Source organism: Canis lupus, chromosome 13 (assembly GCF_011100685.1).
Source record: "Canis lupus familiaris isolate Mischka breed German Shepherd chromosome 13, alternate assembly UU_Cfam_GSD_1.0, whole genome shotgun sequence".
NCBI lineage: Eukaryota > Metazoa > Chordata > Mammalia > Carnivora > Canidae > Canis > Canis lupus.
This window is the reverse complement of record NC_049234.1, coordinates 23,670,564-23,695,593: the sequence shown is the minus strand read 5'-3', so window position 1 is coordinate 23,695,593 and position 25,030 is coordinate 23,670,564. Positions and strand designations below refer to the sequence as shown.

The window sequence follows — 25,030 nt, the reverse complement described above, 5'->3', positions numbered from 1 at the left end:
TATGCTAACTTCATTGATTGCTGACTTGGTAATCAAAAATATTTCATTTGAAAGCCATATGTAGGCTGGAGTTAGGATTGAACTTAATAATTCCCAGGGAAGCAAAGAGACATGCTGATAAATGAATAGCCAACTATAAGTTACTTGTAGCCAACCTATTTCCAAAGCCAAACTCTAAAGATATTTTTCAAAATTTTATGTCAGCAATAAAAGTATATTTAATGTGGAGGTTGCCATATTTTAGTATGCTTACTGTGATGTGGGATGGGGCCTGTGAAGAGTTTAGGGACTTCCCAGGACCTGTCTTTGGTATACACAGAGCAAGAGTTAGATAGACTCCTCGAGGATCCTTCATCAGCCCAGTGGTTGCTCACCATGGCTCAGGAAGGTTGGACAAGGAGCCAAGTCAGCCAGGCTAAGAGCATTCTGTCTCTTTAATTCTTCTAAAGCCTCCTTCTGTGGGTGGCTCCTGGTAATTTCTTACTGTGTGTTTGACAGTCAAAATTAGGGTCTCTCTTTGTCCATTCTTACAGGGTTTATCCTGAACTCATGGCAGATTTTTTTTTCCCTGATGGCAGAAATCTGACTGTATATGTGATACTGTGGAATTCACCAGAAAATCTGGTAGATGAATAACAGAGTTCAGCCAATGTGAAAGGCTGTGGGTTTGTTTCTTATTTTCTATTTTTAAATTTGAAAAGGTAGAGGAAGCAGCAAAGCACAAGGGAAACGCAATGCCGACCACTAGGGAGGGAGGAGTGGGGAACTCAGAACCTGTAGGTGGCTTTCAACATCCGTGATCATGAAAGAAGGTAACAGAAGTAAGACGGAGGAAGAATGCCAACAGTGAGTAATAGTCCACGGACCGAGAGTCTAAAAAGAGAAAGATCCTCAACAGCTAAACCTCTTGAGATAGAACATTTCCTCACCCGAAACCTATATTTATAGAAAGTGATATTAATGTTGGGATCTACGATGTGCTAACAAAAGGTCACATCTGGCAGTAAATATCAGTCACACTTGTTTAGTTGATCCAAAGATAAAACCTCTTGATAAGCTTCATAAAAGGAAGATTGGAGAGAAGAATATAGATCACCTAAGTAGAACCACATAAGTTTTAAAACTGAGGTTATCTGGGACGCCTGGGTGACTCAGTGGTTGAGCATCTGCCTTCGGCCCAGGGCGTGATCCCTGGGGTCCTGGGATGGAGTCCCGGATCAGGCTCCCTGCAGGGAGCTGGCTTTCCTTCTGTCTATGTCTCTGCCTCTTTCTCTGTGTCTCTTATGAATAAATAAAAATCTAAAAAAAAAACCCTGAGGTTATCTATCCTTAATTGTCTTGTACATCTGAGAAATCTGAAATCTAAAGACATTACAGATTTTGTTCGAAGTTAGGCAGGGGTTTAGTAAATTTAGGTCTAATTTCTTGGTCTGATTAGTCTGAACACAAAAACCAGTGTGTCGGTTCTGGGAGCCACCCTTTCCTCCAGATTATTATGTTATTAATAATAACACCTCAGGTTTACTGACTGCTACACAGCAGCCACTGTACTGAGCATTTTATATACATTATTGCATTTCATCCTCACAAAAATATCCCTGAAGAACAACTCTGCTATTATTATTCCTCTTGTATAGACTGGAAAACTTAAGCCCCACAATAGTTTTAAGGCAAAAGTAGGAAATAGCGATCTTATAATAAAGAAGTAAGTGGATTAAAGCAACTTAGTCATTATTAAAGAGATCACAAAAGTTTTCCTTGTCATAAAGTGAAACACAAGAAAATGAGTCATACTGGGTTCCATATACACACTCAGGGTATGTTGTTAGAAGTACATGGTCCCCGGGGGTGGTGGCAGTAGTTGAGTGTCTGCCTTTGGCTCAGGTCATGATCCTGGGGTCCTGGCACTGAATCCCACATCAGGCTCCCCATAGGGAGCCTGCTTCTCCCTCTGCCTGTGTCTCTACCTCTCTCTCTGTGCCTCTCATGAATAAATAAATGAAATCTTAAAAAAAAAAAAAAAAAAAAAAAAAGGAAGTACCTGGTTGGCTGTCACCTTGTGACCTGGTGGGCAAATCTCAAATATGCCCTCCCGTCCCGGCCTGGGCCCAGGGCACCCAAGCAATGGGCTGAGGGAGGAAGTGCAGACAGGAACTAATGTTTCCATAGTCCCCATAAGGGATGTGTCAGGGTATGAGTTAGTAACTTGGTCGTGATTTCTTCAGATGTCATGAAATGAACGGGAAGAGGAAAGAGAAACCATGGAAATGCTTGAAGTGATAACCAAGTATACAATTACAGAATTCTAGAAGTCTATGAATATTTTCCTGTGATGTAAAGTTAGGGGGTGGTGAGGGCATCTGTTGAACCCCGAGATGTGGGTTCATGGTCAGCTAGTTACGACTGGTAATGAAGAGCTAAAGGCCTCTGCCTTTATTGTCTCCAATCGGCCGTCATCCTTCTAGATGCTTGCTCAAGCCAAGACTTTTGGATTTATTCTTAATCACTCATTTTCCTTCGTTCTTCACATCTGAAACCATTGGCATGTTCTGTTGACTGGTTCTAAACGATAGTCCCTAAATCTAAATCTAGTAAATCTAGCCCCTTCTCTCGAGTTTTACCATATCCAAACCACTATGGCCTCCTGCCCAGACCTCTGCGGTAGCCTCCTACCTAGAATCTCTGCTTTGACAAGGGTCGTGATGCTCCCATGTGCTTCTCACAGCAGTGCTCACAGCCAACCTCCCTGACCAGTCTTCCCCCCACCCCCACCCCCACCGTGCTCCACTCCGACTGGTCTTTTCTGTTTCTGGAACGTGCCACTATCCAGGCTGTCTTTGGGCCTTTACACTAACACGACTGGAATGTTCTTTCTCCTGATCTTTGCTTTTCCTACTCCTTGTCATTTTGAAATGTTAATTTAAGCGTTATCTCTCTGGAGAGGCCTTCTCAGATGTCCCAGGCTGCAAGGGGCCACCCAGGCTTGCTGTCACATTACTCACTTGTGAGGCTGTGACTCCACAGGGCACCAATCTTTACGCACAGCTTTCTCCATCTCCCTCCTTCACTCCCTTGCCCTCCCCATTCTCTTCCCGGAAAGCAGGGACTTGGTTGTCTTGCTCACGGGTGTTTCCTAGAGTCTAAATGTCCTTGGTATGTAGGAGGAGGTGTTCAATAAACATCTGATTAGTAAAGCGCTTCATCTGACAAGGCAAGAGTGGGCATATTTTTCACAAGGATGTACTGAACGGATTTAACAGACGTGGCAACACATAGATACACACACACACACGCATCCTTGCACAATGATGATTTGATAGCTTTTCAGCAAATAACAGAGAGGACTTCACTCTAGCTTGGGGTGCAGCCCCGGACCCTGAATTACATGTCAAAGGCAGGAAGTAAATATAAGTTTTACAATTATAGTAGGCCGTGTGGTAATTATAAAGGAGAGTCCAGACATGGTCTTGTGGTCAGAAAATACATTTGGTCCTGGCCACACACAGCCCTAGTATTAGTCATTTGTCTGTCTTCAGGCATCCCAAATTTGGCTACCAGTAAGACAGTTTTATGCCAGCTGGGAATAAAAGTTGATTACTGTGTGCTTTTTCAATTAAGCCTGAACATTTTACTAAAAGTTCTTTTCTCTTGAACGTTGGTAACATATGAAGAAAATACTTTACAAATATTTACTGCCTGCTTGAGATGCCTATTGCACTGTCCAGTTTCTTTTACTTGCACTATTCTAGTACAGCCTATTTGGAGAGGCTGAGCTGGTACAGGGAAGATTTGGGGGCCTCCCCTAATGTGCAAAAGAACACAGATTCCAAGTTTGAAGCAGTATAGCTCAGTCACTACAGAGCTTCAAACTGCTTTTGCATTTCCTGATTGCAATTCTGCAATTTCTGACTATTTCTCCCACACAGTAACCTATAGCTGGGTCAGGAGTGGCCCCACCTGGGAACTGGGGCTGAGACTCTAAGCAGAAAAAGATGTCAGCAGGCTCAGTCACTTTGGCTTGGAATTTAGGAGCAGCGTGTGTGTGTGTTTGTGTGTGTTGTTTTGTGGTCCCCTCCCCTATAGAGTTGTTTGTCCAGCATTGTATCTCAGTTTCTTTCTGAGACTGCTGGGCTGCCCTGAATGCTAGCTGTTTGGCTGGGCCAACTTGCCACTGAACACACGGATTCCTAGTTTCCAATAGTCTCTGGCTCTGCTGTGTGTGCCAGTTTTGCAGAAATAAGATACAGATCATGAGGGCACCTGGGTGGCTCAGCAGTTGAGTGTCTGCCTTTGGCTCAGGGCATGATCCTGAGGTCCTGGGATCGAGTCCTGTATCGGGCTCCCTGCAGGAACCCCGCTTCTCCCTCTGCCTATGTCTCTGCCTCTCTGTGTCTCTCATGAATAAGTAAATAAAATCTTAAAACAAAAGATGCAGATCATGACCAGAAAGGGCTTACATAATTAAAGATTTCCAAGATGTCATAACTTTCACAGGATGGCAAGATTCAACAAAGACTGAATGAATACAATTCAATCAGAACACTGGCTAGAACACAATAAGGATCCAATAAATGTTATTCATTATGTGTATACATATATATTTATTTATTATAATTAATGTTACATACTTCAATAATTGGAAATTGTTACTGCCATTATTATTATTTTAGTCACTAGTGTGTGTGAGGTACTGTCCTTGGTATGGGCAAAAAACAGTCCTTGCCCTCAGGGAGCTCAGTCACATAGGACTATGTGTATAGAGTGCAAAACAGTCTGATGAGGATTATGCATATACAAGATACTGTGGGGGAGCAGCTTCTAGGAGAGAACAGGTCTGGGCTCTCTAAGGAGCTCAATACTGATCTGCGTCACTGAGAAGGCTCTTTCAACCTCTATCTCTGATGCAATTCTGCTGCCTCCTTAAATGTGAGCCTTTCATTCACAGCCACCCCAGGTCAACATTCTAATCAATGTTCTTCCTTTTCAGAGCTGTCATCTATACTCATCTCAGATTCCATGTACTCGGAGAAGCTATCCAATCCAACCCAATCCAACACAGTCCCTGCAGCCAGTCTCCTTTGAAATCCGGTAACACCTGCTGTCTGTACTGTATTCTTAGCTAAAACTTCTTCATTATTCAGTTGTTTCAAGTAGATAGGAATTGTTTTCCAGAAAGCTCCTTGAGGAGAACTGCTGTGTGTTCAAGTCAAGCTGACTCAACTCATGGTGCATTATTGAACACCTGCTCTGTGCCAAACACCATACAAATGCCAGGTGTAGATGCAAAGAGGATTAAGATCAGGTGTGATAGGAGAGACCACTGCAAATACTAAACATTTTGTACAATGAATGTAATAATAATAAATGTGAAATTATAAGTGTGTTTTGAACAAAGTACACAAGTAATCCGGTGGCTCTCCAAAGGGGGTTGAAGAATGAAGAAGAACCTCCAGACAAAGTGATGACCAAGCTAGGTTCTTCTGCTGGGAGGTGTGGTAAGAAGTGGGAACTACTGTAATTAGGAACATGGGCGCTGGAGATGGCCTGCCTGGGTTCAAATCCTAGTTGTATCACTTTATTAGCTGGGTGTTCTTAGGCAAGTTACTTTATCTTTTCTTTGCTTCGGTCTTCTCGGCTGTCGAATGGAACCAATAATCATACCTGCTTCATGGAGCTGTATGAGGATTAAATGAGTTAATCTATGAAGAGTTCTTAGAATGAGGGTTGCCTGGGTGGCTCAGTTGGTTAAGTGTCTGCCTTTGGCTTGGGTCATGATCCCAGGGTCCTGAAACTGAGTCCTGCACTGGGCTCCCTGCTTAGTGGGGAGCCTGTTTCTCCCTCTCCTCCCTGCTTATGCTCTCTCTTCCCACCTCTCTCAAATAAAGAAAATCTTTAAAAAAATAAAAAAGGGAAGTTCTTAGAATAGTATCTGGCAAATAGGTGACAGTAAATACTGTTATGATTATTAATATTATTATTCAGAATTTCATAGAGCTAGCATGAAGTGCATGTGTGCAACATATATGCTCAATTAAGTAAAAATCATGTGCTATGGAATCACCCAGAGAGAAACGACATGACTGTTCAATCCAGGGTTCTAAATGGGATAAATCTTTCCATGGCCCAGGACAGAGTGAGGCCTAAATGAGCTCACTCGTAATTAGCTGACACAGCACTATCAACATCTTCAATTTGCTGTCCGTTTTCACTTCCATGACTCTTTCAACACACTCTCTCAAGATCTTGAAAGTAAACTGAATGAACAGTTTCAGATTATTTCTTCCAAATGAGCTGACACTATTAAGATGGACCCTTCCACATTATCATGTACTTGTTAATTTACCTACTCTTATTTCAGACATATCCTTTGTCTTCAGCTGACATCATGTATTAATTTGCCTCCATTTATTTCGTCAAAATATGTCATGTCAAATAGGAAGGTTTTATTATTTTTTTTAAAAGATTTTATTTATTTGAAAGGGGGGTGGTGGGGAGCAGAGTGACAAGTAGACTTGTCCCAGGACCTTGAGATCATGACTTGAGCTGAAGTCAGAAGCTTAACCAACCTAGCCAGCCACCCAGGCATCCCACACACACAAAAAAATGAAGGTTTTAAAATAACAGAACCTATTGCATTGCATTGGTGGGGCAAAAATCAATCAGTCAAGATCTGGTCATACAGTATCCATCTCAAGCCAATAAATACTGAAAATTTCCTCAAACTTTGTACTTGGATTTATGGCTTTGTATAGGATAAGGTTTAATGATCTTCTCTAGGTTACCAAGAAAGAGCAGGGAATCTAACACACATATTCTATTTCTTTGTTCTGGGCGATTAACTAGAAAACCAAAGGATAGGGAAACCCTGACTTGTCGGCACTGAGAGGGTCTACAACTCTTAGTTATTTAGATCCATGGTAGAGTACAAAGCAAGCGCAAATCAGAAGGCGAGAAATCTCATTCGGGCTCATCCTATGTATTCTTATTTTAGAGGGCTGGAAATATCACTCATCCAGGCACCTAAGACGGTATGTGCGATTTGTTTGTGTGTATCCTTTCCTATCTCTGTCTTTACACTAACTTCACTCCGTCTCCTCCCCTCCATTCTCAGTGCAGCTGTCCTTTTTTTTTTTCTCCAAAAGATTTTATTTATTCATGAGAGACACAGAGAGAGAGAGAGAGAGGCAGAGACACAGGCAGAGGGATAAGCAGGCTCCATGCAGGGAGCCTGACGTGGGACTAGATCCCAGGTCTCCAGGATCACGTCCTGGGCCGAAGGCAGGCACTAAACCGCTGAGCCACCCAGGGATTCCCAGTGCAGCTGTCCTAATTCAAGCCCCTAGCCATTTCTTATTTAGAATATGGCAAAAAGTTCTCTATTCTTTATTCGTCTTTCTGCCTCAGCCTCTCCCCAGTCTAGTCCCCCTACTCCAGGTAGTTATCTTTCTAAAACCATGGACTCTTAAATGTGGCAAGACTTCATCAGCTGGTCCAAAGCATCTTGGTCTCCTTCTGCAACCCACCTCTGTCGCATCCGCATGTCCACCCCAAACCAGTGACTGCCCACACTTGTCATGCTGTTCTGCGCATCTGCTAGCCCTTCACTGATCTACTTCTGACCACTCTTCAATACTCAATGCAAGTATTTCCTTGGTGAAGTCCCAACACAAAGGTGATCCCTCCTTCAGCTTCCCTAGTGTCTTCGTACATACTGTGATCATTTGTTTCCTTCTCTATCTTCCTTTCACACTGAATCCCTTTAAGGGATGGAACTCTGTCTCAATGAGCCAAGCAAGGTGCAAAAACTTAATAAATATGTTCAGTGAATGGTTGCTAAAACAAGAGAATGCTTTGACTATCGTTACATAGAAATTGATAAGATGAAAGCAGTGAAGAAGACTGTTTTGAAGGCTAATATTGTGGAATAAGACAACGTGGTTCTTGATTGAATTACTAATTTTCTAGAAGGGAGCCAAGTGACACTGCCTAGAATCATGCCACTCTACATTTTCTGCTCCGATTCTGTGCAAAAGCAAATTACCAAAATGCAAGCTGATAGAGGTCATATTCCAAGAAATGAATTATTCCACGTTATGCCTTTAGATCGGTTCTGGTTCTATTTGCTCTAAGCCATCTACACTGATAGGAAAGTATGATAATCAGTCATCAAAAATGTGAAAATTATCTTGCATTTGTTGAGCTTACCCAGGTCGGGCAGAGTGTATGTGCAGTGATGTTCCAGTAGAGCAGTTCTTATAACAGAAACACTGGGGAAATCTCCTTATCTGGCAGACTAAATTTAAGTGAACTATGGCATCACTACTCACAAGATCTGATAGTAATTGCAAACAATCTTCACCATCGGAAAACACTTATGTTATAACATGAGGTGGAAAAAATGAGATCCAAACTGTATATGTAGTATGCTTAATTACTTTTTTAAGAAAATATTTTATTTATTTACTTGAGAGAGAGAGAGAGCACAAGTGGTAGAGAGGGAGAAGCAGGCTGCGCATCAAGCAGGGAGCCCAATGTGGGGCTCGATCCCAGGATCCTGGGATCATGACCTAAGCCAAAGGCAGCCTCTTAACCGACTGAGCCACCCAGGAGCCCTGATTGATTGATTACTTTTTTAAAAGGGGATATAGACAAAAGACTGAAAGAAAATGACAAAATACTGTAGCCCATTGTGTCCAGTTGATATTAACTACTGTACCTGTGAGCTGACGGTACAGGGATCAATGGGGATAGCTAAGATTTCTGAAGAATAATTATCTAGCTCTTCCTTTCCATATCCAGCACTCTTCATGAGACCAAGTAATACGTATAAGTAGGGCTGACAGCAATGGGGATGGGACGGATGTTTATTTGATTTGTCAAACTGAAACAAATTATGAAATCAAGTCCAGAGATCATAACATTAAAAAAAGGAACTTTAGAATTTATCCTTGCTCAACTTTAAAACTGCAGAGTTTCAGTTTTGGGTAACACAGGGACTATGACACCATTTCTAGCCCTAGTATTTTCTAGATGTATTATCCTAACATTTATACTATCTCAAACTTGTCTGCTCCCCTACAAGGCAATACATCGCAATTTAATTTCTATCATATCTTTTCCCCATGGCCTCTCATTTCAGAGCTCCAGACAAAACAATAACAAAATACCTGAATAGAACAGAAGGCTTTAATGTAGAATAAAGCTAGTGCTAATACCGTACTTTGTTTTATAAAGTTTCTTAAAATTAAATGACACATTTTTATCCCCCCAAGGATAGAAGGTAAAGAGCCACTGAAGCCATCCATTTAGCGATAAAGCTCAGAAAGGGAAGCTCTTGTGTCACTAAGTGAGACCGGGCCTAGAGTTGGGTCACATACCTGACTCCACAGGATTACTCAGCGTGGTCATTACAAAATGCCACAGAATCTTGGTGATAATTAAATATGCTTACTTTTTCTTACCACTTGCATTTTTAAAAGATTTATTTTACTATTATTTATTTATTTATTTATTTATTTTTAAAGATTTGATTTATTTATTCATGAGAGACACATAGAGAAGCAGAGACATAGGCAGAGGGAGAAGCAGGCTCCTCTCAGGGAACCTGATGTGACACTCGATCCCGGGACGCCATGATCACGCCCTGAGCCAAAGGCAGGCACTCAACCTCTGAGCCATTCAGGCATCCCAACATTTTTTTTTTAAATAAAGATTTTATTTATTTGGTGGAGAGAGTGAGAGAGAGAGAGCAAGCGAGAGTGAGCATGAGTAGGGGGAGGGGCAGAGGGAGAAGCAGACTCCCTACTGAGCAGGGAGCCCAATGTGGGGCTTGATCCCAGGATCCTGAGATGATGACCTGAGCCAAAGGCAGATGCTTCACTGACTGAGCCACCCAGATGCCCCCTTTTTACTTGCCTTTGATGAGGATATCAATATTTATTTTTGATACATTTAAAGATTCTTCATTGTGATGGCACAATGTAGTCATGTTAAAAAAAAAAAGAAAGAAAGAAAGAAAGAAAGAAAGAAAGAAAGAAAGAAAGAAAGAAAGGAGAATGATCCCCAAAGTGCACTCAGTATGGAAGAAATTTAAAAAGGTCAGAGCCTGAGGGTCCAAATCTAGTGAGGCTTAACAATGCTGTCAGCAACAAAAGTCAGCGAAGCCACCCAAATGTAGCTCAGCTCCGCAGCTTGCAGAGTGCTCAGAGCCAATCAGGGCAGGGCTACCCAAGCTTCCAACAGTAATGAATCCATAGACGCTCTGGTCGGCCTGGACATCTGTTTTTAGTTTTCAGGGTCTTGTCTGAAGTTAGTCTAACAGAAAACATACCAAAAAAAAAAAAGGCTGCCAAGTGGAAAGAAGTAAAATGAGATGGAGAGAGAGGGAGAGAAAGGGAGAAAGAAGAGGAGGAAGAAGGTGGGGAGGGAGGGAAAGGGAGAGAAGAAGACAAGACAAGAAGGAAGAAGCTAAGGGATGTGGGAAATCCTCAATACCACAGGGCCCAAGGACAGGCACCTCCGCTACCATACCCTAGCACCAAGGCTGGTCTGTAAGGCTTCCTTCCTCCCACTCCACCCACCCCCCTTCACTTTCCACCCACTTTCCAACCTTTCCCACATGCAAAGGAAGACATGACTTCAAAATCAGGATCAGCTTAGGACATAGCTCTTGTGAGTGTGTACAATACATCTGAGTCATTTGTTCATTTTGTAAACATGAAGAAATCACACTTTTAAAACTTCCTCCTTCATGACATTCATAGCACTTGACAGAATGCTTAGCATGGAACATTGACTCTTTTCCTTATCCACACCCAAAGTGTCAAGAGGGACAGACTTGCTTTCTCACCCAGAGCTCACATCCTCCAGGGCAGGTGACAAGAGGGAGCATGACAGGGGGACACCTGGGTGGCTCAGTGGTTGAGTGTCTGCCTTTAGCTCAGGGAATGATCTCGGGGTCCTGGGATCGAGTCCAGCATCAGGTTCCTGCTTCTTCCTCTGCCTATGTCTCTGCCCCTTTCTCTGTGTGTCTCTCATGAATAAATAAGTAAAATCTTAATTAAAAAATAAGGGGGAGCATGACAGGGAGGCAGAAGCAGGATGCACAGTAGCTGTGGTGTCTATGAATGTAGGCCGAGCCACAGAGGAGCGCAGAGAACTGAGGAGCAGCCCAGGAGAGTGTTCTACTAGGGACATTGCCTTCCTCTGGGGAGTCTTCTCACTCAGAGGCCCCCAAGCCCCCCACCCCAGACATTTACACATCATCGGTAATTATCTGTTTACGCCACTGTCTCTCCCACTGATCCATAAACAACTCAGAAACGAGGACCACTTCTGTTCATCTCTGCATCCCTAGTTCGTGGTGCATGGGAGGGGCTGTGTCAGGACACGAAATCCAATCTTAAGGGGCCCTTGGTGGCTTAAAAATCATTCTGCTCACTGCCTAGCTCTTCTGCAGAGAAGGGTTTCTATGCACAACCTAGAGAGGAGTTCTGTAAGGCTTGGACTTCAGGACGGTGGGTCAAGTCCAGAGGTAGGTATCACTTGGCTCTGTCATCAATTGAAGGATAGGTGTTAAATTTCCTGCAGACTATCGCTCTTGATGTCTATTTATTAGGACAGAGTGAAGATGAGATAAAATGTTTTGCCCTCATTAGAGGAAAAAAAAAACCCTAATAATGCATCAAGACAGTAACAAAAACACCTTACGTAAGGAGATCGTTTCTGAAAGCACAAAGCAGGGTGACTGGATGATCTTGGTTTTCACTTTCAAAGCCCGTGGAGGGGTGGGGAGCAAGTCTTTGCACTCCTGTGTACAACCCACAATCCATTCATAAGCTCCAGAAGATTGCATTAAAGTGAGTGAACGAAGAGAGTGGCCAGCAGTGACAAGACAAAGGAAGGAAGGAAGAAGAGTAAGAAGAGAAATGAAAGCTCTCGGGACTTGCTTTACAAACTCGACAGGAAAATACAAAGATCTCAAACAACTCCCTTTCTGAGCTGAGGATGCTGCTGCTGGCTTACAGCCACACCCTCCTGCCTGGAGTGGGGGGTCTAATCTAGATCGGGGGTGAGTGGTGAGAGACCACCGAAGAGTGGCTTGTATCCTCCCCAACATTGCAGGACAAACCTATGTGATGGCTGTTCCATTTCTCTGACTACAATTTTCTTCTTCAGCTAAAAAGGTCTCTTAAGACAAAAGAAGGGGCACCTGGGTGGCTCAGTTGGTTAAGCATCTGTCTTTGGCTCAGGTCATGATCTCGGGGTCCTGGGATTGAGCCCCACATCAGGCTTCCTTCTTGGTGGGGAGTCTGTTTCTCCCTCCCCCTCTGCTCTTTCCCCCCACCCCCAACTTGCGATCTCTCTCTCTCTCTCTTTCTCTCTCTCAAATAAATAAAATCCTAAAAAACAGAAAACAAAAGAAAACCACGGTGGGGCTACTTGTTGGGTGACTGGAGAAGACTCTCACTCTGACATCCTTGACCATGAGCCTCCCCAGGGAAAAGGTAGCAGGGGATTCAAGAGCGAATAAAGGAGGCAGCCTCAGAACACATCAAGGAGGCAGAGAAATTATGTAGGGGAGGTAATGAGCACACTAATTATAGGGGTCATCACAAGGCGCAATGGAATGAAATTAAGGAAAGGAAAATGTTCATTGTCAGGAAAGACGCTGTTGGGCCCACTGGGGGAGAGGTGTTTCCTGTAGTCTTCACACAGACCGGAGGCCATTCATCTGAACGAAGTTGGTTCAAAATGAGCTAGAAATTATTGAGAGGGAATTTTATTTTTGTTACCAAGAGACTAGGTTACTTGATGACACACAGAGGCCTCTTGTATCTAATTTTATCACTCTGTTCTCTCTTCTAAATTAAATAGTAAAATAGCAAATGATAAAAAGGCCTATGACTATTTCATTCCAGAAATATGATTCAACATCTAAGGAGATCAAAACTGGCAACACAAGAACAAGTAAGAAGAATGGAATAGAGTCAGACATGCTTCAGTTTACAAGGGATTTACAGAGGGGATCTAACTAAAAGGGAATACTAAAGATAGGGCTTGTTTTCTCTTACTTTCCAGAACGAGTTCAGTTACTGGATTTTTCGGAACTCATACAAAGACGCCAATTTAGCCTCATCACCATCAGTCAGCGGGAAGGAGCATTAGCTTTCAAAGTTGAACCCCAGTTTCATAATGACATCTAGTACCATCCTCAGAGCAGTTGGGTAGCTGAAACCTGGAGCTCTGAACAAGGTGAAAAATTAAGCCAGAAAAGCATTTTATTTCTTAATTTTTTTTAGATTAAAAAAATTTATTTATTCATGAGAGACACACAGAGGAAGAGACATAGGCAGAGGGAGAAGCGGGCTTCCCTGTGGGGAGCCAGACGAGGGACTCCATCCCAGGACCTGGGGATCATGCCCCAAGCCAAAGGCAGATGTTCAACCACTGAGCCACCCAGGTGCCCCAAGAAAAGTTATTTTACTTATTTATTAATGGGGGGGGGGAGGGCGAGAGAGAGAGAGAGAGAGAGAGAGAGAGAGAGAGAGAGGCAGGCAGAGACATAGGCAGAGGGAGAACCAGGCAGGGAGTCTGATGCGGGACTTGATCCCTGGACCCGGGATCACACCCTGAGCTGAAGGCATCCCAAGAAAAGCATTTTAGAGTCAGGTGTTCTAATATTACTTGGTATTTTCCCAGTATTCTTACTATGTAAATGCCTCTTCAAAGGTGTGCTATGCAGGGGGCTTGTCTGCTTGCTTCCTCCGCCAGCCACCCACCTGCCACCACTGAGTGATGTCCACCGTGCGTGGTGGGCCCTGTGCACACCAAGGTCAGTAGGACAGAACCCATGATCTAAGGGGCTCACCGTCTATTGCTGAGATAGAAAGTGCCATTCAAATCCGGTGGGCTACGTTCTGTGAGCTTCAGGCATGGGCTCCAGAGGAGAAAAAGCAATGCTCAGCAGGGTGGGGAGCTCCTGCCAGGTCCACAGGCAAGAGATTAAGGTGCAATTTGGACAACTCAGTGTGGGCTCAGGAACACCGGGGGGAGAGGAAACTGGGAGCGGATGGGACACAGGCAGATCTGAATGACACAGATGCTGCTAAGCTGAGACCCTTCTGCAGCAGCAAGGTGTCAGGGCACTTTTGGAAATTTATCCTCTCTGTATGTGAATTATGAACATGTAATATTTTTAACAAGATCTCAGGGTAAGTCATGTCTGGTGATGAGGTGCTCTGTGCCCTCCCCAGTTTGTTGGCTCGTCCTTGTCCTTCATATCAACTATAAATGCAGGGCTAGAGCTATAAAGAGAATCCTTTAAAAACCTTTGGTCTGATTTCAGATCCGAAGATGTCTTAAGCACTGTGATGGTCTGATCCGATCCTAATCAACAAACCTTTTCTATAAACATGCAATTTCACCCTACATACTCTATTACTCCTGTAATACATTTATTACAATTCTACTACTGACTACAGACATTGTATTTTGAAAGGACAGACAGCCCACAGGCAGATTTAAAAGGAGTTTACGACACTCAGGATTTTATAATGCAGGCTTTCATCTTGTACAATATTAACTATATAATTGCTAACTTGATTTTTCTTTCTTTTCTGTATTGCTTCTGAGACTCTGATGGAATGTTTGCTGCCATTGCTAATGAAATTCAGAGAAGGACCATTGGTTTTTAACTCCGCTTGGGAATTTTGATGCAATAGATGTTTGCACATTGCTGTCAGAACAAGTAAGATTCCTTATTCCTAAGTGCAAAGGGGACGTGGCTTTTCAGAGGAAAAGAGAGAAGAAAAGTCAAGCAAAGGGGACTTTGGGAAATTTGGCAGGAAGAAACTTTTGGGTTCTGTTGATCTGATTGTATAAGAAGTATTTTCAAGAGCTTTTATATAATAGGTAAATTTTTTTTCAACCAACATCTAGGGTAGAAAGACACAATGGCTCCAAGTCAACTGTTTGCCAATTATAAGAAAAGAGCCCTTTGGTGGAAAGTGCATGGGAATGACTGGAAGTTCCCACCTCTGCCACCAATCAACTAAGTGACCTGGGAGGTTGTGCCACTTATATATTGTTTTTGACCTTGTTCTCTCTACTACCTGATAAATAAGGGGATAAGAATAGGAGGGAGGGTAGACTCTGTAGTCTCAAAAACCTATTCCAGTTTTAAACCCTTCATTCTTACAATCTATCAGAGTTTTACCCACAGAGGAATCAGACTATGTTTAAACAAATAAACAAAAAAAGGTTTTATTGAATATTGAGGTCATCAACTCAAATGACTTCTCACACTGATCTGAAGGCTAACTTGTGCTTTTAAGAGTCGATCTATTTGCAAACCAAACTTGCACAACATCTGATTTACGCTACAGAAATATATGGCCAATAATAACCTAGCAAATAAAATTTGGATTTCAAGTGATGAAAACATGTTTCACTATGACCAATCTTAAGTATAAATTGAGCAACAGAGATGGTCACCCAAGTATAGCAGGTAGGTGCAATGTGGTTATTACTAACATTTTGAAAACTGTGTTCAGGAAACCTTATAATCACGGCGTTATTTTACAAGAGTCAATGGACTACAAAGAAGAATTATGTTCAGACCCGTCATTCACTTAAAGGAAGAGGATGGTTGCAAGTCAGCAACAGTAACAGAAATTAAATCGGTGGCTGGAATATGCTTTCCCAGTGAGATGAAGCAAACATCTTACTGAGCCATGGACTCTTACCTTACAGCAAAACAGTTGCCTGTTCTTTTCATTCCTCATTATCGCAAAACCCTCATATAGACTAACCCCATTTATCTAAATTATGATTATGTTTTCAAAGGCTTGTAGGAACTAGTTGCAATCCATGCAAACTCATCATCTTACAAATATTAACTGGTCCATCGGTCACTGAAAAGGGCAAGAAGATCAGAGGTGGGGATAGCACTGTATGTAGATGGCCAAATCATGGTAGTAATCGGGGCAGACGGTTCCCTTAGCTTCCAGGTGACTTGCTGGTGTAAATGTCTATGTTGTCAGCAGGACCGACAGTTGAAAAATATGAAAGAAACCACACACTGGAGCCAGTGTTTTTCTTGGAACTACTATTTAAAGATGCACCAACCTGGAAGCCCAACATAGTCCCAAGTAGACTAACATGTGGCTTACAAAGAATTTTCAAACGAGGAACTCTCATCCCCCAGAAGAGCAACCTGCATGCAGCTAATATTTAATCCTCCATGTTCCAGATGGTAAAACGTCATCTGTGGCCAATGAAACTGTATTACTGACCATGTGAATTCCCTGGTGGGCTGCTTCTCCCATTTTTGCTCCACAGTGGTTTCACTCAACAAGGACCACCAGTATCCTTCTCACTGCTCTGAGTCCATGCTGATCCTTACCAGCCTTCCACTGCATGTGCATGTGACCAGACGTCCCCTCTGCCCCCCACCCTGCTTCTGACTGAGGCCATGTGCAGTGCAGAAGGGGCTGGAGCTCAGAGCCATACCTGGGGAAAGTCCTGCTTACCGCTGCTGTCTGACCTCTGGCAAGTCACCACTAAGATCCATGAGCCTTAGTTTCCTCATCTGTAAAATGGGACTGTTCTAAGGACTGAGTATTGAACTGAGTGCCGACTTTAATTTAATCAAGTCATTGATTATTTCATGTACTCAGCCCACAATAAAGCACTGAACAGCTCCTGTTCCCTATATTCTAAGATATTGGATGTGTCTGCTTTTGCTTTCTGCTTCAATTCTGTCTTTTGTATCTTCTTCAAAACCATTTCAGTGACCCATTCCTGCTGGCTTTGGGGTCCCGCCATCCTTAACTTTCTCTGTCCTCCTCCCTGGGCTACCAGGTGCTGTGTGATAATATATGGCCTCGCCCAGCTGGTTATTTTCCTAGTCTTGGCTGTTTATTTTCTTGCTAGACCGTCAGCACACACGGAGCCATAAATGATGTTTTCTGAGGATCTATCTCCCCCAGTGCCACCACATTATCTGTGTAGATGGCACATCAACCTACCTACCTACTTTGAACTTTCCCCTTTGGTGAAGCAATACCTGGTTCTCAATACTTAAACACCCTAAATCATTAGTAACTCTTTTTATACATGGCATATGCTTATCTTTCTTTTCTGAGCCTTCCTCTTTTCGTTTTCACTGGGTCACGTCACCATGTCAATGATCTACCAAATAAGCGATCTCTGGTCATTTTCCACTTGTCCTTTCTTGATCATAATTTGGATGACTGCCAGAGCTTGTGTGGCCCCCTCCCCACCGGCTCTCCAGCCCCCCTGGCCTGTGGAATAGTCCTCATTTTGCTCCTCTCTTTGCTTACTTACAGAGAAAAAGGGAAGATTTTAGTTGCCTCATGGAGAGACAGCATGGATTCAAATCCTGCCTCCCTCAGTGCCTCTCTATTATTTCATCTGCAAATGGGAAAACACCACCTGTCTGGAAGGGCTGCTTGGAGGATAGGAATGTTTTACGTAGAATGCTAACCACGGGGCTTGGCACATGGCAGCAGTCAAGAAATGAGGACGAAGTGTTTTCTTAACCCTTGGGAGCTACCTCCTGCCAGCCAGTAGCTCCGTCATGCCCCTTCCCAGTCCTTACACCAGTGATCGTTTTGAAGGGTTGGCCTCCCTTTCGAGATCCCATATCATGACCTCCTCTGCAGGACAAAACATGTTCAAGAACTTCATCCACTGCTTCAAGACTTTCTTCTAGGTTGCTTCAAGATATTTCATAGTCTTTTTTGGCCAAATCCTCTCAAGGACACCCTGCTCACCACTCTCTAGGCCACATCCTTACCTCTAACAGCCTTATTTCTAGATGTCTTTGAAGGGGTACCTGGGTGGCTCAGTAGGTTAAGCATCTGCCTTTGGCTCAGGTCATGATCTTAGGGTACTGGGATGGTGCCTTGCATTGGGCCCCTTGCTCAGTAGAGAACCTGCTTCTCCCTCTCCCTTTGCCCCCCACCCCATGCTCAAATAAAGCAACGAACCAACAAAAAAATATATCTTTGAAATGCGAACTCCCAAGTAAAACCTTTTCTGACTAAATATAATGGACATGGTTAGATTCCGACCTTTGAGAAAAATAATTCTACTCCAGCATGGGGAGGGAGGAAGAACTCTGGCCCGATCAGGAAACCTGCTCCCAACTCACTATGTGACCAGAGCCAAAGCATTTCAAATTCTCTAAGCCAGGGAGGTAGACTGGGTCTCTCCGAGCTCCTTCTAGCCTGGAAGGTGAGATTCTCTGAATGCAGTGATTCTCTGAATGTGGTATACACTGGTCCCCTCTCTCCTCTGCCCATCACTGTTGTGTTGCTGCTGCGATACCTTTTAGGTCCCTTACCCTCGGAGGCTCTTCTCAAGGGCAGAGACCATTATCTGGGTAACTCACTTAGCACAGCCTGGAGCACTCGCTGTGCTACAGACAGTACTTAACGCATGCATTTAGATGACAATGATCAAAGCACCTCCAGTGAGGCACAGACAGCTGCCACCAGATGACTCAGACCTCTCTGCAAAATGGCTTAATTTAGCACCCTTTCAGTTGTCTAAAGAACAGACTCTAAGAACGAAGTGAACTGAACACCCTTTAACTAATGTAACCTCACAATGGCCCTTTAAGGTCAGGAGTTTTTATCTCTAGAATACAGATGAGAAAGTACAGACAACAGACAGCCTCATCCGTTTCTCCTGAGTCAACAGTGGACTCAGGGGCCTGAGGGCGTAGTGGAAAAAACCAAGGAGTGACAGTGAGGAGATGTGAGTCCCAGGCCAGCCTCTGCCATTAACCATGTGTGTGATCTTGGAGGAAGCCCTTTTCAGGCCTCATTTTCCTCATCTGGAAAATGGCCTTGGGCAGCAGTTCCCAAGCCTGGCAAGGCATCAACACCACCAGGAAAACTATATTAGAAACAAATCTGCATTCTCAGGTCCACTCTTGAAAATTCCTTCCTTCATTCATTTATTTCTTTGAGATTCTTATTCTATAGGTCTGGAGTGGGGCCAGGACTCTATTTTCTGTATATGTACCTCCCCAGCTCCCAGCCCCCAATATGAGAATGAGGGCAGCAATAAGTGCCTGACACCAGAGTTGCAGTTCCATGTCTCACTCAGACAACATTGTCCCTTCTCAGTTCCAGATCCCATTAGATTGTCGTCTTTGCTCCCTCTTGAGGAGAACCCAAACTGGACTATTTCCAAGCATATTGCATGGTAGCTTAGCACATTCATGAGAACCCAAAGAATTTTGAAATCAAAGGTTGGTTCATACGACTTCCAGGGCAAGAAAGAGGTAATCTTATTTTGATAGAAATCCAAGTGAAAGTGTGGGAACTCCCCCCTGAACAAGCTTCTTGTAACCGAACATCGGGCAATGATGAGAAGGGGTCAAGGCAGTAGCCTTGCTATACAGCCATTTGCAAAGCTTCCTTTAAAAAGAAAATCTATAATATACTTGGCTTTGCTTGACCCGAGCTTAAAGATTCAGTTAAAGTCTTATGAACAAGTTGGGAGGCCTGGGTGGCTCAGTGGTTGAGCGGCTGCCTTTGGCTCAGGTTGTGATCCTGGAGTCCTGGGATCGAGTTCCACATTGGGCTTCCCGCAGGGAGCTGCTTCTCCCTCTATGTCTCTGCCTCTTTCTATGTGTCTCTCATGAATAAATAAATAAAATCTTAAAAAAAAAAAGTCTTAGGAACAAGAGAAGCAGCCACCTAAGAACCTGTTTGCTTGTGTAACACAAGAGTTCTCGTCTATTGAAAGCTCACTGTGTGTGCTAGGCCCTACACTAGGCATTCACACATATTGCTTCCTTTCATTGACACGACTCTGCTGCAAGTACTTTTTTTTTTTTTTATAATGCTTTTTTGTTGTTCATGAGACACACAGAGAGAGGCAGAGACATAGGCAGAGGGAGAAGCAAGTTCCTCACAGGGAGCCTGATGTGGGACTTGATCCAGGATCCCAGAATCCCACCCTAAGCCAAAGGCAGACACTCAACCTCTGAGCCACCCAGGCATCCCTGTTGCAAGTACTATTACTGACATCTTACTAAAACCTAAGTGCACAGAGCTAAACAAACGCAGGTATGTTTGTCTCCAGAAATCATGCAATATTACAAACACGACCTTAATATCTAATGCACCTAATGCCAAAATTTCTAGAAAACCAAACAGGCAATAACAAAGCTCAGCAAGTTTGCCAATTTTGGAAGACTCTGTGAATTGGAAACAAAAGGATGTCCTTTACGGAATTCTCAAATGTGCTCTATTTAGGGGAATTTTGGCAAACGGGAAGAGGCTAATAAATATAACTGAGAAAACTGGACTCCAACTCCCATTCTTGATGTTGATTTGCTGTGTTTGGGCCCTTGAAAAGTCAGTTTTCCTATCTGGTTGTGGGTTCCATATCAGCAGAGTGAGGATGATAGGAGCTACTCACAAGGCGAGGATGCTGTGAGATTAAACAGTTTATGTCCACAAAGCAACTCTGATCTCCTTAGAGAAAGGTACCAAACAAATGGGTACAGAACTCTTGCTCACCCTTGCAAAGGCTGTATTGACTGAAGCTTGTAAGAGGCACCTTGGAGACTAGATTTCCTCTACTGTTCTCTGAACTTTCTGAATTTTTAAAAAAGATTTATTTATTTATTTATTTATTTATTTGAGAAAGAGAGAGTGCAAGCAGGGGGAGGTGCAGGGAGGGAAGGAGAAGCAGATTTCCCCCTCAGTGGGGAGCCCAATGCAGGCTGGATCCCAGGACCCTGAGATCCAGAACTGAGCCAAAACCAAGAATTGGACACTTAACCAACTGAGCCACCCAGGCGCCCATGAACTTTCTAAATTTTATCCCTGCAAATGAATTTGTGATTGCAAATAGTGGGCCATCGTATCCACTGCAACTGCAACTCTGCTGTTGATTGGAATCTGAAATACTGCAAGCTTGTCTTAAATTCCTTGCAGGAAAATTTGATTCTCAAACAGTGAAGTGCGTTCTTACAATGTGGTCTTATTTTGAAGGTAGTCCTCAGTCTGTGCTATTATAAAGCATTAATTAAAGTGTATAGGGGCACTTGGGTGGCTCAGTTGCTGGAGGGTCTGCCTTTGGCTTGGTCGTGATCTCAGGGTCCTAGGATCAGGCCCCACATCGGGCTCCCCACTGAGCGGGAAGTCTGTTTCTCCCTTGCCCTCTGCTGCTCCCCCTGCTTGTGCTCTCTCTCTCTCTCACTCAAATAAATAAACCCTTTTAAAAAAAGTGTATAATAGGAGCTCAATTGTTTTTTGTTAAAAAGTAAAGAAAATACGTATTTTTTTAAATGTTAGAAGTAGAGAATTTATAGTTTTCATCGGTTGCTGAATTTTCCTACCTCACTTGAGGTTACTCTTTCCTATTACACAGCACTTGACATTTACACAGTGTTTTACGATCTGTTTACTACCTGATATTCATGGGCACCCCCTTTGAGGGAGGGCCCCGGGGCCTGATAACTGCTTTGTAGGTGAGGAAATAGAGAAATCTAATAACTTGTTCAGAACTGTGAGAACCTTTCTCTTTTTTTTTTTTTTTTTAAAGTACTCTCTACACCCAACATGGGGCTGGAACTCATGATCCTGAGATCAAGAGTCATAGGCTCCAATGGCTGAGCCAGCCAGGAGCCCCAGCACCTTTCTCCTTCATATATGACATTTACCACCTCTTCCATAGATTATGTACAAACACAAAAACTCGATGCATGAAGGGAACAAGGTTTGGCCTTCTCTTTGAGTGGACTCAGTATCACATTACACCTGAAAAGAGCCTGGGGTCATCTGGTGCAAACTGTGCACTTGGCACACGGGCCCTGGGAAGAGGTGAGGCCGCGGCTCACTGGATCCAGTGTCAGGGTGCCCCCTGCTCATCCAAATCTGTGACTCACAGATTCCCAAGTCAACTGTACCTTCTTGTTGGGATGGGCAATTCTGAAGGGTTAGAGCTACATTCGGTTTTCTGTAGCACTTGCTACGCACATGAGGCTTCAGAAATGAACCACTAGATGTGGCACTGAATTTAGAGCTTTTTGGATGACAGCTTACCATTCCACCCATAAACTCCTCAGACCTTTAGAGTTGATCTGTATTTTTCTTTTCTTTTCTTTTCTTTTTTTTTTTTTTGATCTGTATTTTTCTGAGGCTTGCCTCCTCCCTGAGGTTTGAGGATGGGTGGTGGTATAGATTTCCACACTTCTTTATAGTGGATCAAAAGCTAGTTCTGTTTTCTCCTCTCATCATGAGAAGCTTTATTTCCACTGGTCTGAAAGCCACATGCTCTGAACACTTAGAGCTGCCTTTCAGCACCCCATTCCTTTTTTTTCAGCACCCCATTCCTAAGTCCCTCCCCTACTTTCAGCTCTAAGCCCCAACCTCGCAGGCCAGGTCAGAGGTCAAAAGTTCCTGATAGTGACAGTTCTGGACAGGCCCAGATTGAAGTATCTGGACAGGCCCAGATTGAAGTAGCAGTAACAAAAGCAGTAACAAACATTCTTACTACTAACATCACTACCATCAGGACCACTGCAACCCATCATTTTAGTGAGTGCTCACTATGTTTCCAGACCCTGTGGTAAGTGAACACTCTGTGGAAATTAGCCCAATTCACAGCGTGTCTTGCTTTAACTCTATGAGGCAGGTTACAAATATTATACCCATTTTCCAGACAAAGAAACTGAGGCGCAGAGAGGTACGTTTACCCAACGACACACAGCTCACACATATGGTCCCAGAGGCCACCCTCGCTCCCAGCTTCTACTATGAAGTGACCAGAAGATAAAGAAGGGCCACCAGACTTCCAGAGTTTGTCCAGGGCTATCAGGACAAGCCAGAGGTGTGTTGCTGGACAATTAGATCATCTAGCAGTGAGCTGTCTGCAATCAAAGGTAGATGTGGATCCAAGTAAAAATCCACATGAACACCTAACCCCAAATGTAAACAAAGTATTTGTTCAAAAGGAAATGTTCTTATTAACCAAAAAGAAAGGAAACAGGATATAAAAAAAAAAAAAAAAAAAAAAAAAACCACACACAATGGCAAATCAAAGGTTTTGTGGCAACTTTGAAGGAAGAGCCAAGCTGACATGGCCAGCCCTACTCCTATAGGGGACACAGGCTCCTGCAGCAAAGCGGCTGCCATCCCCAGATTGAATGAGCCAGGGCATGCGACAGCAGGGCTGCATCAGGTTTTTAAATATGTCCAAGAACAACACCTTAATTACTGTCCTATTATGAAAGGGCGCCCTGTTGTGGACTGAGGTCAGGCCGGCCTTGTGCTACTTCAGTTCAAGTGTCCTAGGTGGGGGTGTCACTGAGGTAGGACGCCTGCCCTGATGTCACTGCAGCAGGATTCGGGTGTTTTTCTTTGGATCTAGACTCACAGCTCAGTCTTGGATGGGTTTGGACAGTGCACCTCACACATCTTTGGTCTGCAGACTGAGGGGCAAGAGCATGTGGGCGTTCGAGAAGGCACTGAGCTTGAGCCAGGAGATCTGATGCTGGGTCCCACTGAGACAGCAACCAGATGTTTCCTCATCATCTATGAGAGGTTGGGGCTGGGTGACCTGAGATATTATTTCCAGCTTTAGCATTTTAAGATGATAACACCCTGCCATTAAAAAACAAAAACAAAAAAAAACAAAACACCAGAAAATGGAAAGCCAGTTGACTAGAATTGATGGACAGGCTGACACTATTCCTGATGAAACACCGAGGATGGATATCCTATCACTGATTCATGCTAGAAACCAAACAGTGAGGTCGGGATTTTGTGCACCAGTCTCTGAATCATAAGGATCCTCAAGACCACGTTTTGAAAATCCCTGAGTTGGGCTCTCACAAGAGAACTACTCATCACCCACCTCTGGCTTGGCAGGGAATCAAGTTCCCAAACCAGCAGGGCCCAGTGTACACATTTTCTCCATTGAAAATGTGTACTGAAATACTCTTGGTGCCTGGCTCCAAACCCAGTCCTGCCCGGGCCTCAAGATGCTCAGTCATTTACACGTCCATAGCTCTGCACATGCTTTTATACACTTCTTTTTACTAGAAGCAGATGTGATGGGCATGGAAATTGATCCTTAACGGGGGAATATACTGATTATACTTAGCTCCACCTTGCACTAATGCATGATCTTGTAAATAATTTAGGCATCTCTTCTAAAGACACCCTGAAGGTTCCTACAACCAGGTTTAGCATATACTACTTGTAGACATGATTCTGACAGTCAGTTTCAATGTGATAACTAAAAATAGGTGTGATGTCTGATTCTTAAAAGTCACTGTCCAACTTGGAAAAAATGCCAGGTGCTGTTTCCTTAAAAATTAATCCCCCTAAAGCAAACGGTTTAACGAAATGTTTTCCCTTGTGCTGGAAAACCTTACCCACAATGCTCTAATTCTTGAATATGGCAATCTTTTAATAAGGAGGAGCTCTTCGATACATACTAATCCCAAAAGACTCCAGATTGCCAGATTATCTAGTCATTAATCCACTCAGACCTACTTAGAGAGATTGAAAATCTTTGCAAACCCAGTCATGATAATCCCTATGATAATTAGTTACCTAAAAATGATTTTGCCTTTAAATCCTTGAACAATTACACACATATATTTTGTGGTCACTCATACCATAATGGAGAAATGGGGTCCTACAGGTCACAAACTCAAGTCTATTAATATTCCCAAAGAAATCTTCCTTTCAACACCTTTTATTTCTTTACATTCTGTGCCCAATACTTGTATGTAAAATACTTCTCACCTCCTTAGTTCCATGCTTACTCTCTTGTAATACGACAGTAGCTCTCATATACTATCAAAACTTTTTTAGCTCAATTTATAAGGCCTTTTGAAAAATAGTACTCTCTTACTTCAATCTGATCAAGAAGAGAGGCATAAAATATTTTAGTTATTTGGGGCAAACCCATAGATTTCAATTTCAATTGCTTAACCTAGAATAATCTTTAAAATCTCCCCACAAAATGA

At 43.3% G+C, this 25,030-nt stretch overlaps 1 protein-coding gene and 1 long non-coding RNA gene across 7 annotated transcripts in view; one reads left to right on the top strand and one right to left on the bottom strand.

Moving 5' to 3' along the window:
• LOC111098548 overlaps window positions 1–17,314 on the top strand; it is a 28,371-nt gene extending 11,057 nt beyond the window's left edge. For both annotated transcript variants that reach the window (XR_005368626.1, XR_005368625.1), the window contains exons 2-4: window positions 4,988–5,088; window positions 14,635–14,749; window positions 15,555–17,314. This is a non-coding gene — a long non-coding RNA (uncharacterized LOC111098548). The remainder of the gene's footprint in view (window positions 1–4,987; window positions 5,089–14,634; window positions 14,750–15,554) is intronic.
• Window positions 1–25,030, bottom strand: part of NSMCE2 (NSE2 (MMS21) homolog, SMC5-SMC6 complex SUMO ligase) — a 213,177-nt gene that overhangs the window by 10,543 nt on the left and 177,604 nt on the right. The window lies entirely within an intron of this gene.